This window comes from Mixophyes fleayi, chromosome 9 (assembly GCF_038048845.1).
Source record: "Mixophyes fleayi isolate aMixFle1 chromosome 9, aMixFle1.hap1, whole genome shotgun sequence".
Taxonomy (NCBI): domain Eukaryota; kingdom Metazoa; phylum Chordata; class Amphibia; order Anura; family Limnodynastidae; genus Mixophyes; species Mixophyes fleayi.
The window spans coordinates 55,541,655-55,562,209 of record NC_134410.1 but is presented as its reverse complement, the minus strand read 5'-3'; the positions used below and the strand labels follow the sequence as shown (position 1 = coordinate 55,562,209).

The following is a 20,555-nucleotide window of genomic DNA, read 5'->3' as shown; positions in this document are numbered from 1 at the left end:
ATGTGAACGTAGATAAATGTGTTCCTATGCTTTCCTTGTATAGGTGGAACCACACCACCAAAATGGTACACCACTACCTTACTTTGTCCCCATCTTTATTGTATTTAATTTTTCAGGATTTCTTCATGGGTAAAGCTTTTATAACCTTCAAGAAATGAAAGTAAGGGCAATGAGGCTTTCTTTATTGACGGTATCATATTTATAACAGTTTTCATATCAAAAAGGATCTCCAACTAAACTGAATATTTACTCAGTCGTCAGCCTCACCCCATTTGGCAGAACCATGTAGGCTCCATACCCTACACCAGTGAGTAAAATGTATATGTAAACTCAGGGCATTGTCAATACAAGTGTTGGGACGGCTGGCATAACTTTGCTAATAAGCTCTGTTAATACCAATAGGTGGAGTTCTCCTTTAAATACATTGATTTATTTGTGCTCTAGATAGATGCCTAGTAGGGAACATATTTAAATTTTCTCTTTAGCCATATCTAGCCTGGAACCATTGTAAAACAAGAACAGAGGAACAGATTGTGATATGAGAAGTAAAGGAAACAATATAATTACATTTGCTTTATGGACACACATATAAATAGATTTTATGGACACATGTAAATAGACCACAGTGTCTTCTGGATTAAAGTCCTAGGGAGAGCACCTGTCATGTAACAAGCAGGTGAATATTCCCACCAGCATTGAGTTATACTGTATTATTCAAAGTGGATTTTGCCACTAGACGCCCAAAAAATACAGAACATAATGAACATGTTTATCTATCTAAATGTCACAGGTGTCATTTTATGAAAACTAGTTTACAGGTGATTATACAAAAAAGGTATTGATCAATAAGACTCATTTTTATGGTGCATACCTCCCAACATTTATAATCATGAAATATAGATAAAATAAGTGCCACCCCCATTCCACCCAAACTCGGCCCATAAATGCTCAAATGTTGGTAAAATTCCACTCATTTTTTATTAAGCACCATCCCTTTGGCAGCCTGTGAATTGGGATGTCCCACCAAAATCGGGACAGGTGGGAGGTAAGTGGTGCAGTTTAAAAAATAAAAGTATTATTTATTTTATTTATTTTTATTTTTACTTTTATTTTTACTTTTATTTTTACTTTTATTTTCTTTCTATTCTATTTTCTTTTTATTTTATTTTACTTTATTTTAACATCTAATTAACATTTCCACTATATTTCATTTGATACACACAGGACTTTGATGTGTGTATATATTTACTATGTACATGACGCAAATAGTATTTAATGAATCAGTCTCACTGTCATACGTATGCAAACGCATAAATCCATTACCTCCATCTCTCCATTGATACAATTGTTATCAACAACCAAGCATTACAGATAAATCGTTTACCAATTTACTTATTCATGTATTTACTCCGTTCGTATATCACTTCTGTTGCCATTATAGGATTTTTTATCCATATGCTAATGTTTGTCTGTTAACCCGTTTCTTACAAATGATGTGTATATCCCACAAATGCGAAATTGAGGGACTCCCAGTCATTATATACAACTTATGAAGACTCGCAATACACTGGAACAACTGGCATTCAGGACTAACTGTCAATCAACTTTAAATTCAGTATAAATACTTTGTCTCCCTCGCATACCAAACTACTGCCTTGAAAAAGTCACCGAGGTGACGAAACGCGTCGGCCAATCAGCATCCACTTCCGGAACCTTTACACCCGATACGTCACATCCGGTCAGGCATGTGTTTCAAGCTAGGACACATGCCACCCTTAAGATCTATCTAACCGTGCTCCGTTATTCTAAACATCGTTTCATTGGACTCTGGACAGTATATACTTACCATCGTTCGGACCACCCACTCACCATCAACTTTATGCATTGGATTCACAGGACACCACCTTGATCTATGGATCGCTACTAAGCGCAAGTATTGTAACCCATTTTCCATCTTGGGCATATAGTCAAGCTACACTGGACCGTGACATCCTCCAGGACTGTAACCAAGTTATTATTTCCCTGTTCATGCAGGCTTTGTTTGGACATTGATCGATGTTCTTATCAGTTTCTACCTAATACACTGAGGTTTATAACCTTCTTTGTATACATGTCTTTACCCACATATGAATTTATGTATTTTATTGTTATCGTTAATGTATTTGTTTGCGCAATTCCACGCATGACTTAATGTTGCATTTTTTGATAAAACTTTCTTGCTTATAGCTCCCGAATTATCAATTATTTAGGTTAAGCGCGGAATACTCTATATTTACGTTAAAAAATAAAAGTAAATGTCTGATTGATTGCTATGGGTTTTTGCACAGCTACTTGTCTACCAGATATAACAAATGTTTCCACAGTTCTGTTTGGATTGTTTTATGAAACATTTGTCAGCTTTTGCCACTAGAATCCCATGTCGCTACCACCTCCACCACCACCAAGTATTAAAAAGTGTACAAAGACTCACTGGAGCATTCCCAGCTAGTATTAGTCTACTAGTGAGTCTACTCCAGCCATGTATAGTGGGATAGTAGGTAAGGTAAATTAAACATGTTTTCTTTCTCGTACCACCCAATCAGAAGGTATTTTTGGGGCACATCCATTGGCCAGAAGGAATATGAGCTTTCAAAGATGGGCCATGGTATTGCAGTGGTAATAGGCGTTGTCTTGGAAGATAAGTTTGTGGTCTTAGCATAATGGGGCATGGGCAAATTTATACATATTGAATTTTCTTATGTATAGTAAGTGTATCTTCACAATGTAGATTATAAAACATTGTTTGTTTCTCACCTTCAATTAGAATGTAAAATTTACTTTGGTAACAACAGACGTTTCCTTCTCCATTTTGTGCATTTGTTTGATACAGTAGTCTGTTCATACAGCACTTTGCTTAGAGAATAAAGATGGGTTTAAAAAAGGACGGGGGGTCATGGAAGTGTTGTATTTAGCCATTAGCTGGAGAAAAATTATAGTTTTACATGTACCTTACAACTTTAGTGGATTTCAAATACACCTGTTGCCTGCACTCCGTAGAGGAAGTTATTTTGTGAGCTTAAATTGCAAGTATACATTTGAGGACATTTTTCTTGTTATATAAATACATTTGATTTTCACAACAAAAATTGTTTTTCGTTCTATTAATTTAAATGCCTGATGATCTCAGCCAATGATGATCTGATGTGAGAGATGAAATTATTATAAGTGTAGGAATGTATGCATATCTTTCCCTTATAAGAGAAGTCAGTAGACACAAGTGCTGTTAGATAGACTCAGCTACACAGTAAGCATAATTTCCAAACAGGCAAAAACTCTTCTTCACTTCTTTTGTGTATATGTAAGCTTATACAGGTAAGTGCATAGACCTTCAGGATAGTATGACCGTGTCTCCAGGGGTGCAAACGTTTGCATTATATAATGTGAGGAGTTTTGTGGATCGGGAGTGTTCTTCGCTAAGAGTGGATAGGCATACAGGTGTGCCTAGTTTTACATCTAAATGTTATGGCTAACAGTTATAAATATGAACTTGCAGAACAAGAGACAGAGGTCTTCGCCTATAGCTTCCGCCTTTCCCGTAGAGCTCTATATGCTCATAGGTACTTGGATGCCCCCAGGTCTTAAGCTCTAGCTTAGTGGAAGTTTATATATTAAACCACAGCTGGTGAATAAGAGGCGGCAACCAAGATAGAAGCGGATTGTCAGAACAGGCTATGGTCTAGGGTCCGAGGCAGGCAGGGAGTTTAGGTACAGGTTAAGGCTGGCAGCAAACAAGCAAGTCCAGTATTCAAGCAGAGGTCAGGGCTATAAGTAAAATAGCGAAGTACAATATTCAGGCAGAGGTCAGGGCTACAGGCAAACAGGCAAGGACCAAAGTTCAGGAAAGGGTCACAACAGGAGATCAATCAAAAAATCAGAAGACAAAGTAAGCAGGTCAGCAAAACTCAGATAGTGAACGCTTTAACCGGCAGGAAGGCTAAGCCCTCCCTGCCTTACAAAAAAATGTGAGCCAGTAAACAATGAGGAGTCACAGAAGTAGCAATCAGTCACAGGAGGCTGTTAATTAATAAAGTGCACAGTGCGCATGCACGCACGCATGCCCAGCTCTCAAACTAGCCAGGCTGTGGCGGTGAATGTCAGGAGCATCCCAGCTGTTGCTCTGGTGACAGCTGGGAAGCGTGGGAGTAAATGACATCATGGCGACGGCCGAAACGCAAGGCACCTGCAGACAATAAGTCGCAATGATCTGCAGTAAAGACACGGCTCGTGATACTAAATGAATAAACAAAATTAAATTTTGTAATATTTATTTAAATGGGTTGGCAGTGGTGGAAATGGTACATTTGGGGAGATTAGTCTAGTAACAGCTATGTGCACAGGACTTTCCTTCTGACAAAAGGAGTTTCTAATTGGTCAGAGATGAAGGAAACCCAACTTCAGCCTTATACCTATCATGGGACAGATTTCACAACTTCCGGTTATACTCTTGCCTCAAAAGTGGCAGATTGATGAGGAGTAATAAATATAGTCCTGCTGTCTTCTCAGTTTCATGATTAATCTAAGACATAAATGATGCTTCACTGAGCACAAAACAGTAACTGTTAAATTAATTGAGTGGTCTTAATGTGGAAGTATTTTGGTCTTTGGGGGTTCTATTTTTATAGTTTTCACCATGATTATTATCTGGAGTATCCACTTTCCCATCAATGTAGGCATATGTGGAGTTTGTATGTTTTCCCCATGTTTGCGTGGTTTTCCTCTGGTTGCTCCGGTTTCCTCCCATACTCCAAAAACATACTAATAGGTTAATTGGCTGCCATCAAATGGATCCTAGACTGGTGGTATGTGTGTGTGTGTATGTTAGGGAATTTAGACTGTAAGCTCCAATGGGGCAGGGACTGATGTGAGTGCGTTCTCTGTACAGCACTGCGGAATTAGTGGTGCTATATAAATAGATGATGATGATGATGATTTTACGGAAGTGTTTTGAAAGGCTAAGATGTAAGCGTGCACCTTGCAATGCGCTAGCTAGCAAAGAATGCTCGCTTGTGCAAATAAAGATACAGTGTGGCCACACATTTTTTATCAAACAAATCTACATCTATTTTTTGGGAACAAAAAGGGTCATAAAGGTGGTTATGTCATTTAAATAATATTCAGAACAATTCACTAACAGCGAGTGACAGCACAGAGGTCGTGAGATCACTGGTCCCTACAGTTTTACATTCTCAAAAATATTTATTTGACCCACAAAATTACTGTCTCCAGTTTGTACTTCATTGATCTCACTAGTTACTAGTAAATTGATAGACAATTTCAGGAATTTTGATTTAGCCCATAAAAAAAGCTACTTTTACACTTTAAACTTACTTCATAGAGCTTTCTAACCCTGTTTTGCCATGAAAAAGAGTCGTGCATTGCATCATAAACTCTGTCCTCTAAAGCTCCATGAAAATCCTAATTCCTATATCGGCTACCTGCTGTGATTTCAGAGTGACATAGACATGCACAAAACATTACCAAGAACCCACAGAGTAATGCCCATAATAGTATTTCATTGCCCAGGGCTTTCCACACAATGCAATATTACCTTAGTAGAAGACCGTATTTTCAAAAACAGCATTATTTAAGAGGTTATCTCCTACATCATCTGTGATTGCTGTATGAATAGTCAGTCTTTTAGTCAAATGGGTTGCTTATAAAATTGCATTTTAAAGTGTAAGGATAAATCAGTATTTTTATCTTTTGCCTGTTACTTAACTTACTTCATGTTGAAAAATATAAGAAACAGATTTACTAAGCAGATATAAATCACTCCAATTACTTAGACAACTTCAGTAGTAGAATTGACTGTGCTATTTTGCAAGTGATACAATGAGAATAACCTGCATGTGAACAATATAGTCAAACTTGTAAATGTTCTTTTTTGTTCCAAATTGTACAATATAACCAAGAAATTCAATCACATCCTAACTGGAATTCCGCATGTAGGAAACGCTGATTGGGAAATTACTATAATCTGCAAGTCTCATGCTCCCAGGGGAAAAAAATGTTCCCCTCAAATATTTTAAGTTCTTTAATGCAGTCCATACATAGGCATATCTGTGTACAACTTGGTCACACATATAGGTGACCAAATTAAATGGAACCAGTTGTTCTGTGTTCAGGCCAAGCAATATTGCGCACTGGACCACATGTGTCTCCTAATTGGGAGAAGGGGGATTTATTGATAACAATTTTATTTACTTGGCGTTATCTTAGAAAAGCCCCACATGGTGTAATTTAGTTAGTCAATGTGTTCATTTTGTAACAAATTGACAGAACATTGCACTGTGTGGGCTCCAAACGGATAGATTTAAATGAACAAGCAAGTTTGAGCAGGTAATGTATATTGGTTAAATAATGTGCACTTGTGTGGAGATTTATCCATCCAGAAGAGTAATCCTCCCAGGCAAATATCTGATCATGGCTTCTTGACTTGCATTAAAGTAGGTTTGTTTCATTGTATGTGACAAATGTCACCCTATATACTCTGTCAAAGCGTCTCTTTGCTTGAAAAACTGTGGAAAAGAGGAAACGTTTCACCACATTTGGTAGATCTGCCCAAAGATATGCCATCTTTGGGACAAAACCATAAATCTAATGTTAGAAATTTGCCTGTATTTTGTATGTGGCTGCAGTACCTCAAATCCACCAGAGGTGCTGCTGTTTGCCCCTGAACTTTACACCTCTCCTGTAAGAGTTAATCTCCTTACTTGATTTGTACCAGCACCTGTCTCACATCTTTAAATACCTGCCTCAATCTGTGTTCTGTGCAGTTCCTCGTTTATGCCTGGCTGCTTGTCTCCTGTTTATCCCTGTTCCAGTTTTTACTTTACTGCTGTCTGATCACCCGTTGTGACCTCTGCCTGATTACCGGACCCTGTTTGTTTGTCTGTTGCCCTGACCTCTTCCTGATTACCGAATTATGCTTATTCGCTTGTGACCCCAACCTCTGCCTGGTCACTAGACTCAGCTAGTCTGACTGCTTCCCTAGACTGCCTCGTGCCTCTGGCAATCTGGAATCCTGATCCCTGCCTGCTTAGTCTGGTGCCTCGTGCCTGCTGGCAATTGGGTAACTATCTACTTGTTACTGCATTTAAAGTGTATTTGTCATTGCTTGGAACCTGTTGCTTCTGTGGATTATTTTTGCCATTCATCACACCTGTTCATATTTGTGTATTGGAGTATAACTGTTTATTCTGGTACCTGAAATTTGCATATTCCACAAACTGAATCCTTGTTCACATATTTTGCCCAAATAAAGACACTTGGTTTTTATACTTCTGTTGTCGCTTCCTGAATTCACTAGGAATCATAACACCTAATAAAACAGATCTTAGAAGTTTGAATCCAGAATAAAACATTAGTGATTCTCCTAAACCAACCACTGAATCCTTAAAGCAAACCATCAGACAAAACTGGTAATATATATCGGTAATGCAGCTAAACTATAAGGGAATGGACATCAGCCCTTATTAATGGTACTTGCTTTATAGCATCAATGGGGTATATTTCAGCACACTACCCCTCCCTCCCTTATGCCAGTAATTCCCACACCTTCCTTCCCTGTCTTAACAACCCCACCTCCAATCACCTGCAGCACTACTATATCGGTTTGCAAAAATATTCCTTTATTGGTAGCAAATTGGTTAACATTGTGGATAAATTGATAGACCAAGTTACTGTTATGTAGCTTTTTGTAATGTGTAACTTTCATGGGGTTTATAACGTTGCAAAAAACAGGTTGCAGTGAAATCTCTCATCAACTAAGCAATTCATCTCTCTTTCACATCTACAGATATCCAGCTGCCCACATTAATATGACGTTTCCTAAATGCACAAGTTATTTTTCAAACTAAATAGCTATTTTTGCAAATACAGGTAGAGTAAGAAAAATAATGTAAAACAAGAAAAAATAATCCACTGAAATAGAGACAATTATATTTTGCTTTTGCTCCATTTATATCTTGCTGAGAATGTTTTGCCCATCATTTTACATTTCCAGAGTCTTCCCAATTATTCTTACTGTCAGTATTTTGCTGTCATGTTAAGTCCATTGTACTTTGCATCATAATCCTGAATATTAACATTTCTTTTCCACCCTAAATTGAAACTTTCAAATATGAAAATCTTTTAAGCATCCTTAACTTACCTACTTTGCCTAAGGCTTAATCTGACCCTGCTCATTTTAGGGTTTGTATGCAAAAATAAATATATGCAGACTTATATGCTCCCTTCTCTGCTAACATTGATGGTGATAACTAATTCACAAAGCAGTATCATTTTACTAAAGCTGTTTCCTGAGGCCTCCCCACTGAAGTTATGGTCATGTATAGATCTATTGTGGGTGTGAGCAAACTGATGTCAGAAGCAGCCATATGAAATATGACTTTAGAGGTCATGTCACTGGCCTGATTTAGAATTGAGGGTAAATTTTGCCTGGGTGTTGAACTTGCAGCTGAGCAATTCATGTTACACTGCAAGGGGTGCAAGTGCAAACATTTTTGTATGCAGAGCATATGTTCTTGTATGTCACCAACAAATACTGGTTTAACGGACTCCCGGGAGAGTAGTGCACCCTCCTGCAGCCCGCCCACTTTCCTGTGAAAGGGGTGGGAGTGGGGCTTGATAGTTAGGGGCACATTTTTATTAGTACTGGTAATCAGATTCCCATCTGAGCTTCCAATCTCACAAATACTCGGAACATTTGTATCAAGCACTTAACAAAATGGAGGGTTGACGTGCCCCATGTTATTTGGTTATCTGTCAAAAAGGAGAATTTGTGAAAAATGCACCTATTTTACAAATTTAATAAGTGGCCCTTTATAGTGTAAATAAAATACAGGTGCCTTAAATGACAGTTCCACTTTAAAGGTGTTGTCCATCTCCAGATAAGGTACATTATTTGACTGGTGCCAGTTTGCACTACCTGTATTTTTATTTTATTTTTTATCAAATAACACTTTATCTTTCAGGCTTGTTTGTACTTGGCAGTAATACCTGTATATTAGCCATGTGCTGTGAGAGAAGTCATAGTACCTGTATTGAGACTCTCAGCTGTCCTATACACCTCAGCCATTTGATTAGTATCACAGCAACAGTAAAAAGTGGACAGTTTAGACATTGCCGTGTTCATCACCAAGCAAATACTAAAAGAGGGATCAAAGTAGTATAATCATACTTGCCAACTCTCCTGGAATGTCCGGGAGACTCCCGCATTTTGGGAGAGTCTCACGGACTAACGGGAGAGTGTGGCAATCTCCAGAATTCTGATAACTTCCTAGTGACATGGGCAGAATTTGGTCCAAAATGCTGCGATTCTCTGTGAATCTCGGCATTTGGCCCCGCGATTCATGACGCAAACGTATCATGATGTCACAGGGGGCGGGTCCAAAATGACGCGATTGTTGGTGCCCCGCCCCCCCACACACCCACCTCCCCCGGCAGGCTCCCGGAAGACAACTTAATAAAGTTGGTAAGTATGAGTATAATATACTGTATTGTACTTGTCACAGGAAATTGATGATGCAGATGCACTGATGCAGGTACAAAATGTCAGCCCCAACACCTGTGTCAGTAATGACTGGAACCAAAATAGAAAACCAGCACTGAAGTAAAATATACCATTACATGAAATTGACACTGTAAAAAAAAACACCATGGCTGCCAGTGCTTCACCGCATACATCTTTTCACAACAGAACCAAAAACACCATGGGCCTGATTCATTAAGGAACGTAAGTAAAAAAGAGTTAATTTTCTCCGGGACAAACCACGGCACATTGCAAGGGGTGCAAATGAGTTTATTATTTTGCACATAAGTTAAATACTGGCTGCTTTTTCATATAGCACACAAATACTTTATAGCTTTAATTTTACACTGAAATATAAAGTTGATCTAGGACATGCCCTACCCCAACTATAGATCTGTCCCCACATTTTAAATTTACCTCCACCTCCAATTCAATATGATTTTGCCCAGATACAAAGTTACTATTTTTTTTTCTTTAATCTCCTTAATGAATCAGGGCCTATAAGTAATGTAAATCCGACATCATACAAGAGGTCAGATCCCATGGCAAACAGGAGATTGTTAGCTAGGAAGCTTTTTTTTAAATTGTTGAGGACAATATGCTGGTGAGTGTACAAACGGTCAGTCGAGACCTTAAGAGAGCAAACCTGATTATCAGCCCTGTACTGTCAGAGTGTGTATTCAGTACTGCCAGAGGAATTTTAGCAAACAAAGAAAAGAAGTCAGCTTTGCCATAACCAGTCAAAATAAGGATATTTAGAAAAATGTTCCACCAGTGAGTAACAATGAAATTTAATATATCTGTTCAAGATTCACAAGCACAGTAACTATTCTGTGCTTTTAGGTCATATGTTAAACAACAACAAAAGAATAGTGTTTTGGGAGCAAAACCCCAATAAATAAATAAATATGCCTCCTGTTAAAGATGAACTTTCCCAATTCATGTTTATTGTGAACAGTTTTTTATTTAAAAATCCTGTTTTTTTTGGAGAAAAGCCCAACCATCTATGTATTCCTCCCTGTCAACAATTACCTGCACATTGCATGTTCAATGTGTATAGTTTATAATTGTTTTACAATAAACTTGTATATTTTGGAGGGAATAAAATCTAGGCATTCATGTACTTCAGATCAACAATCACATGTACAATACATGTTAAAGGTGTATTGATTGTCTACAGTTTTAGTTTACCCACACCTTGAAACATCTTTATTCACGCAAATAAATATCACATTAGGGGCTAGATTTACTAAGCTGCGGGTTTGAAAGAGTGGGGATGTTGCCTATAGCAACCAATCAGATTCTAGCTGTCATTTTGTAGAAAGTACTAAATAAATGAAAGCTTGAATCTGATTGGTTGCTATAGGCAACATCCCCACTTTTTCAAACCGCAGCTTAGTAAATCTAGCCGTAGGTGTGGTTCCGATTCTTTCCGCATACTTTATTTTAATAGGGCTACTAAATTGTAAATCTAACAAATGTCCTTTATCACTCAAATGTTGCAGTATATGTGGCATTAAATTATCTAAATACATTTTATCTAAAATTTGACAGAAAATTAAATACATATCACAGAATGTGTAGTTGAAAATATTCTAATATATCCAGTATAGTCAAAATAATCAAATTTGACTAGGTATCTAACTAATAAATATAACCTGAGATGAGTAAAAACAAAAAAAAAGTACACATTTAAAAAACAAAAGCTGAAAAATAATGCTGACAAAAAGCTTCTATAGCTCCCATTCAAATTAGTCAGGCCAGGGGGAGAGAGATAGATGGCTCCGGGTGTGGAGAAAACTAGTTGAGCAAATACTTATTTATGAATTGCATTTTTAACGGGGGGATCGAAAATTGATTTTTGGGTTTATGAACATTGCAATTGAACCAAATGTTAAAAGATTCACTTAGTTCCACATAAAGTTGCTCTGTGGATGCAATTGTACAGAGTAGAGCAGTCCTGTATCTTGCCCGCGGGGAGCAATAACAGTGTATCTATCTATCTGTCTATGTATGTATGTATGTATGTATGTATGTATGTATGTATGTATGTATGTATGTATATATATATATATATATATATATATATATATATATATATATCAGAGGGGTCAGAGCTATTCTGATGGAACGAGGGGGACCTACACAATATTAGGCAGGTGGTTTCAATGTTGTAGCTGATCAGTGTATATATCTATATGTACCATGTATTATTTCTGACATAGCAGAGCTTAGTGGTTGCATAGACATTAAATTGGACTTTAGAGGGCTATGTCTGAAACTTCTTTTGAGTGCAGTCAATTTTATTTTACACTTCTTTTGATACTAGCTAAAAAAATGAATAATGTCAAGAAATTAAATTTATAATTTCAACTTTTAGGCCAGTTACACAGTGGTTATGCATTTTCATCAAAAACTACAAATGAAAACGGTATCTAAAAACTCATATACATGCTATGCGTTTGATATGGGGTTAGTATGCAGCATATTAATGGTCGATATGTACTGGACGCGTTCACATGAATTTGCTAATTCATCCAGAACGCAAGAGTCAAGGGGATTTATCCCGTTAATTTCAATACCCAACATATTTCTGTGTAGTTTCCAGTGTGCACTACATGTAGAAAGCCCATAAAATGACACTGAAATGAAATTTAAGTGATGGGGAGAAGTCCAATAATTTAAAAATAAATGAAAAAAATCAGATGACGCGCCCCTTACCAAACTCCTCAACCAGCCGTAGTGCTACACAACCTAGGTTGGTTCCCAATAATAATCCTGGAAAAGCACAGCATGGGATCCCCAAGTCATAGCTGTATGAGCTCATCTTGGGTATATAATGTACACAATTCCCACATAGAACAATGGAATTTCTAAGTGCGTTAACATGCTTTAAATTTACTGAAATGGAATAAGCAGTATCCAAAAAAGCGCAATTAAGACTGAAAATGGATATGGACGCATAGGGCTATATTTAATTGTTGGCATTATAGCCAAAATTCTCACGGCGCGCGCACTATTACCGTCATTACGCATAAATACCGGTATTACGGTACTTTTCTCGCTGGATTTCAGCTTGCGTCTCAGGAAGCTGCGAGCTGAAATCCAGCTTACTATTACCGTAATACTGGTAATAGTTTTTCCGCATCGGAAACCGCGGACAATTGAATATGCCCCATAGAATAGAATGGGTTTTGGGTTACCAACGCTACCAAGGAAAAAATATGTGAATGAATATTGTTAAGCAAGCCACTAAAATTAGGTTTTAGCCAACTTCTCTCTCAAGCTATAATACAACATGTGGAGAAGGTACATAACTACCAGCTGAACAGTGCAACTATGCTTATTGTAATGCTGGACAGGTGCTGCTTTTAAACATCTGCCGGGGAGACTTTCCTGTGTGAATTCTGCCAAGGATTTCTCACCAGCCTTTTAGAAACAGGTTGAATTGAAACTCTCCAGAACAGAAATCTAAATTGAAAATCTCTCTATTGTGGCCTGCTTTCAGTCTTCAGGGAGATGCATTCTCAGAGATTACATATAAAATAAAGAATTGTGGAAACACCCAATTACTAAGCATGCCATTTATTATAGCTTATCTGGACCATCTAATAATTCCATCCACCTCCATGGTTGAAAGATGGTTGATTTTAAAGCTGAATTGTTAACCTCTTCAGCGGTCTGTGATGTTACTGCAAAATACATCTAACCTGCATGCGATCTCATGTCATAGACTATTGCTGCACACCTCTATACCAGATTTCCGTAGGTAATTTTTTATTAAATGTGATGCAAAGGACATGCAGTTAAAGGGACTTTGTTGTCACTTGTTTGTGCTTCATTTATACAGATGGTGTGTGCATTAATTCTCCTTAAGGGTTTACATCTGCATTCAGCCACCTGTTCAACATTTAAAGGATAATGGTTAAGAGGAGATTCTGATGAAGCAGCAGTTTACGCTAACCGCTGGGAGACTTTTACTCACAAATAAAGTGTTGCAATACTGCTATACCATCTTATTTATTTATTTATTTGCACAATTAGAAGAAGGAAGGGGATTCAATTTAGGAAAAATCAATGATACCTCAGAGACAGATTGCGGATTCTAATTAGAATCCTAAATATAAATGTAACAAAAAATAAAGGGTTAAGAACAAGCTCTAAGAATTTAAGTAATAATCAAACATCCCACTGCGCAAAACTGAGTAGCCCATGGTGCAGCATTATGCACATTCAATTACTGCCTGTTGTCTGTCACACCCAGAATGCAAAATGAAGTTCAAAGTCAAAGTGAATCAAGTTAATTGAAGGAAAGTTCTCCTAAAGTTTACTAAGTAGACGAGCAATTGAGCGTCTGGTAAAACACGACAAAGCCAAGAAGCTACAGCGAACATAATGCATCATATGGCTTTTCTCTTTGATTGTATAAGACACATCCACATTGTTTACATTTACAGATCTCTTTTATAAAATATTTTAAAATGTAACCTAAGCCTGCATTTATAACATATACTGTATGTTCACATTACCAACTTTTGACATATTAGAAGCTACTTAATGTAGGAGACAAGCTCACTGTACACACTTTTTCACATGTAAGTAATATAGCCATACTTGCCAACTCTCCCGGAATGTCCGGGAGACTCCCGAAATTCGGGTAGGTCTCCTGGGCTCCCGGGAGAGCATGCAAATATCCCGCATATGGCAACATGCTCCTCAAAATGAGGCGATTCGCTGTGAATTGCGTTATTTTGGCCCCGCCCCCTGAAAAAACGGCATTTTGTCGTGGGGCAGAGCCAAAATGACACGACTTACCACGCCCCACCCATCCCTCCCTCCAACCATGTCCCCCTGCCTGGGATCTCCTGGAGTTAGCTTGCCAAAGGTTGGCAAGTATGAATATAGCTATATAATTTACTGAGCATGCAGCATTTAAGACTCACATGGGCACGCTTCTCTGTCTCAATCTAGATGCATCTTGTCATGGGTACATGTCCCGGTGCATGCATGCCTAAGTCAGGTGCTCTGGCTATTTAAAATGCTCAGCCCTTTTTATTTAAAGAAGATATAAGCCTGTGCTCAATTAATTTTACACATCGTACCAGCTGCATGGCAATATCATCATCATCATCATCATTTATGTATATAGGGCAACCAATTCAGCAGTGTTGTACAGAGAACATGAATATAAAATGTAAATGTCCTATATGTATACAAAATGAAATAGCCGGTTGTTGTCAGAGCTTGTCCTTACCACTGCAAATCTGTGCATAGCAAGAAAAATAGAAAAAGTAAGTATTAGTGCATACTTTGATTAAAACTAGTAAGCCTCATCCCACACTATATTAGGGGTTTTTGCATGTGGTTTACAAACCAGCCCTTATTAGATGTAAACCTCTATACATATGAGGTGATTTTAACTACAATTTAATGGAGTTGGTGTTTGAAGCATATATTTCAGGGTAGGACCCTCATGCTATCAGATTCCTTTGACAGTGGGATGTTGGCTTTTGAGCAAACTATGATATCTCATGTTTTCATTTTGCTAGATACACACAGATATGAGTGCTAAGGAAATTCACTGACAACTGTCTTACTTTTTATCTAGACTAACCATTCCATTTTTAAAAATAGTTTTTATAGATTTTTTTTCAAAATTGAAAATAATGAAATAAGAACATGAAGGTACTTTTATTATACACTTTCTCAAAAAATATACCTCCTTCTTGAAGTCTAGAAAGCTTGTCTTGAATATGTAACAGTATCCTTGTATACTGCAGTGCACAGTGGAAGACTTCGAACTTGTTATACACATTAAGGGAAGTGGTACTTTATAGAAGGCCAGGTACAGAAACTTGCAGGGCTCATTCAATATATTCAAACAATAACACTAAAGTGTTCTATGTATATGATGACTGCAGTGCACTGAACCTAATACAGACTTGCTTGCATAGGGATCAATGATCCCAAAGACGGCTACATTTTCAGTGTGCTGTTCATGGGATAATTGATGTAAAAAGACACTGCATACACAGCCTGTGTGAACAAACCGAAGCAAGCATATTAAATGATAGGGTGTGTCAATGCAAACTGGTAACAGTTGAATCAATTCAGTTAAAACGATTTGACACAGTAAAGTTCCAAACCAAATTATGGAGACTAGGTTACTCGCTCATACACATGCACCTACTTTCTAGAAAATAGAAAACAAAAACAAAAAAAATGATTAATGACATGTAGTTCACGGCTGAGTTACAAGGGTGATAAATTTGATACTGTCTTTATCAAGCTAACGAACTAGCAGCTTTCCAGTATTTTTATAGCAATTATAGAATGCTCGCTTATTTTTGATAGTAAAATGCTTTTGTAAGAATAGCACATACATTTAGGAATTAGGATCAATAATCTCATACATTGCAGTCTTTCGATAGTGCTTTATTTGCATCTGCCATCTGTCTTGAACATGACACGTGTAATTGAGAAAATAATGAAAAATTGCTTGCTATAACAAACTCTTAGGCTGTGCTATTCTCTATGGTGACCATTGTTTGCATACAAATATTAATTGACAACAATTACTCTCATTTAGATTTAGGAGTCAATCCTAAATCATACTCCACTGCAAGAACAGGGGGGTTGGATTTACAATTGTATCTGGACCCCATCACAGCATAGTTCATCCAAGTGCAAATTTGCACCATCTATCTGGATTTGTTCCTAGGTCTACATAAGGCCCCAATGTGTTAGAGGTGATTTGCCATCAAGATATTTGGACCTGTGAGCCTAGATATTTATTAGAAGTCATCCCATACCGCCTAACATTTTAACTTTATTCCTTGGGAAAGGGCATGTTCAACTTTGGGGGCATGGTCGCGTCACATTGAGGCTTGTCACATCAGCTAGTGCTTCCTCCGTAAAATCACTCCGACTGGACAGTTGCGAAGTATGGTTAATCTTAATCTGATATTCATCTTACTATCCATGTGCTTCCTTTTTAAATCATTGTTTTTTGTGTATTTTCTTAATACATTGCTAATTGAATTAGCTATTTATCTAGTGAAACAATGCACTCTAAAATGAAGGGCTCCCTAAGGCTAATTCTAAAAAATTACCTACAGTACAGGTCGTTTCCAGGGCACTGTATAACTAGGGAAATTGTTTTTTTTGCAAATTAGTACTTTGATAATTGAGTGCTTTGTTGTAAAAGTCTCAAGAAATTGGCCTTGAAATTGAACTCAGAGAGTCACCTGTGACTCCCAGGCATGCTGTTGTCTTACGTTTATCTCCCTTTGGAACAATTGCAGCTCCAAAACAAAACATAACTCACGAAAATATTCCTTAATTCCATTTTCTGACAAAATTGAAATGATGATCATTGAAAATGCTCAGGAGTTTTCTCTAAAACTCTACATCATAGGTATATATTGAAGTAATATAAGTAATGCCTTTAACTTTTATCTAATTTTTAGAATTGTACTTTTTTAGAAACAGAGAGACAGGGAAACACAATACATAAAAGCTGTTTCTGTGGGTTAATGTAAAGTTTAAACTTAAATGCAATGAGCCTTAGAATACTAGCCCAAACCTGCATGGTCTGTAGTGATAGTAGCAGAGTTTACATGGGTGCACCACTGCCACTGCTTAACAACTGGGCCAATGCGTGAGACTTGGTCCCCCCTGTGAGGCCTCCTTGTTTTCTAACCTTGCATAGAGCGGGGGTGAGGTGGCATCTTCTCTTCTTGAGAGTGTTTCTCTGGGTTGTGCCACATTTTCAGCCCATTACCGATATAGAGGAGCAGCAACCAGCAGCTTCACAGGTAAGAGGCTTCTGGCAGCTGCCCCCTCTATATAAGGGGCCGGCTCTCAGTGTGGGGTTGCTGGAAAATAAAGACATTAAATGAGTGACATTATGTCACTCATTCAGCGTTTTAGGCATTCCCTAAAACCGCCTAGGTTTGCCTAGCTTACCAAGTGCAGACAGAGCAAAACCGCAAACCACATGGGATATTTAATACAGGGAAGGTAATAAACAGTAGTGAGGAACAAATCTACCAGGGCTTGCTTAATGGATCAAAATAGTCTTATGGACATAGATATGTTCTTTATCCCAATACCCTGAACCAAATTTTCTATATTAAAAAAAAGCAAATTGAGAAAACTTAGCTCATCTTTAATCCCATTTCTGTTTTTATATTATATGCAGCAATACATGGAAAGGTTGAGCGCACATAACTGCAAGGAGAATTTTTTTTTTGCTGCCGCGCTTCTTGTACTGTAGCTTTAGTAGAACTGAGGTAGTGCCAAACGAGTCACATGCAGTGAGGCTATGCACATTGCAATAATTTCTGGGGCTATTCTGGACAGATATCCATTCAGAATGAGTGCTTTAGTGTGTGTTAATATTGTAATGAAACTCTCAGTTTTGGTGCATTGATGGAAAGCTGTAACAAGCAATCCATGTGGCAGGTCTGTCAGAGAAATGATAATAGTGGACTCAGGCCCGGTGCCAGCTTTAGGCAGCTGCCTAGGGCGGTGGGCTTTAAGAGGCGCCATGGAGGCCTATGTAGTCTGCTGTCACCCAGAATAAAGACGATACTTAAGGAGTGTATGCTGTTCATGGGTGAAGGTGCGATTCGACCACAGGGCGCATCAGGCCCCTGCCCCCCCAATACCCACACCCTCACACACTTGACTTTTGTTAAATAAAAATAATAACTTACCTTCTCCTGGTTAGCAGGTAAGGCTGCACCTCTACCCACACATCACACCAATACCACCACACCCACCTCCCCACACATTACACAAATTTTATCCCCACTCCTCTCCCAATACATTACGCCAATACTATCCCCACCCCTCACATTACATCAATACCACCCCCACTCCTCACATTACACCAATATCACCACCACTCCACTCACCACACATTACACCAATACCACCCACTCCATTTCCTAAACATTACCTTAATATCACCCTCACTTCTCTCCCCACATATTACACCAATACCCCTCCCACGCCTCTTCCCTCACATTACACTAATACCACCCCATGCTTCTCCCAAATTATACCAATACCGCTCCCACCCTCTCCACGCACATTACACCAGTGTTGGCTAACCTGTGACACTCCAGTTTTTGTGAAACTACAAGTCCCAGCATACCCTTCCAGCAATAAGCTGCTATATATTGGTAAAGCATGCTGGGACTTGCAGTTTCACAACACCTGGAGTGTCACAGGTTAGCCAACACTGCATTACACCAACACCACCTCACTTCTCTTTCCACATATAACATCAATATCACCCCCATGCCTCTTCCCTCACTTTACACCAATACCAGCCCCACGCTGCTCCACACATTTTACACCAATACCGCTCCAACCCTCCCCCCATACATTACACCAATATCACCCTCACCACTTCTACCCACACATTACACCAAAACCACCACACATTCTCCCCACACTTTCCACCAATACCACCCCCTCCCCTCACATTACACCAATACCACCCCCAATCCATTTCCCACACATTACCCTAATATCACTCTCGCTCTTCTCCCCATATATTACACCAATACCCTTCCAATGACTCTTCCTTCACATTACACCAATACCACCCCCAAGCTTCTCCACACAAATTACACCAATACCGCTCCCACCATCTCCCCACACATTACACCAAACCACCTCCAATCCTCACATTACACCAATACCACCCCCACTCCACTCCCCACACATTACACCAATACCACCCCCACCCCTCTTTCCACGCATTACACCAATGCCACTCCCACTCCATTCCCCACACCTTACACCAACACAACCCCCAGTCCTCTCCTCACACATTACACCAATATTACCCCCACCCACTCTCCTCACACATTACATGCGGATCCTGGCTGACAAATTTTAATCTGGGGGCAAGCACACAGCAGCGGTCCATCATAGATAATCCCCAAATCCTCAAAAAAAAACCTCATCATAATTAACCCTCTCATAATAATCCTTAACCCCCTCATCAATCACTCCCCTCATCTTGTCATTAGTCTCCTCAATCCCCAAAACTAATTAACCCTAACATATTTATGTGGTCTGTTGCAACCCAGAATGAAGAAAAAGGTCTGGGTTAAGCACTCCGCAAAAAGCGCATGGTGCTCATGGGTGAAGGAGCATCTACCTCTCCCTGATATTCTCGTTGGGAAGAGGATATTGAAGGGTTTAGAAAAATTGATTGGGAGTTAATTATAAGGGTAAGGGTGTTAATGATCTTAATAGGGTACTTTTGATGAGGGAGGCAATGGTTTCGGAGGTTAATGTATATAAAGGGACTTTTCAATGATGTTAGAGTTAATGCATTATGTGGATAAAGGAGTTAATGATTATAAAGGGGCTAATGATGTTTAAGAGGCTGTTATCATAAAGCTAAAGATTTCATGTCAATAAGGGGGGTCATTACTTTAAGGGCATTATGTGGGAGTTAATGCTTGTAATGTTGGAGGTTAATTAATGATGGGGAGTTTAATGTTAATAAAGGGGATTATTATGATGAGAGTTTAATAATTTTGAGTAGGTTAATGGCAGGATGAGGGAATTGATTGATGAGGTGGTTAAGGATTATTATGAGGGGGTACTTATAATGTGGTTTTTCTTTTGAGGATTTGGAGGTTACTTATGATGGACCGCTGATGTGTGCTTGCACCCTAGATTAAAATTTTGTCAGCCAGCGCCTGCATGTAAGGTGTGGGTAAAGGAGATGGGGCAGTGTTAATGTAATGTGTGAGGAAAGGTGGGGGCAGTGTTAATGTAATGTCTGGGGAAAGGAGTGGGGGTAGTGTTGGTGTAATGTGTGGGGAAAGGAGTGAGGGTAGTTTTGGTGTACTGTGTGGGGAAAGGAGTGAGGGTAGTTTTGGTGTACTGTGTGGGGAAAGGAGTGAGGGTAGTTTTGGTGTATTGTGTGGGGAAAAGAGTGAGGGTAGTATTG

General features: G+C 38.7%; 1 protein-coding gene across 2 annotated transcripts in view; it reads right to left on the bottom strand.

Moving 5' to 3' along the window:
* The window catches only part of TENM1 (teneurin transmembrane protein 1), a 476,767-nt gene that overhangs the window by 67,312 nt on the left and 388,900 nt on the right, over positions 1-20,555 (bottom strand). The gene's annotated exons all lie outside the window — the stretch shown is intronic.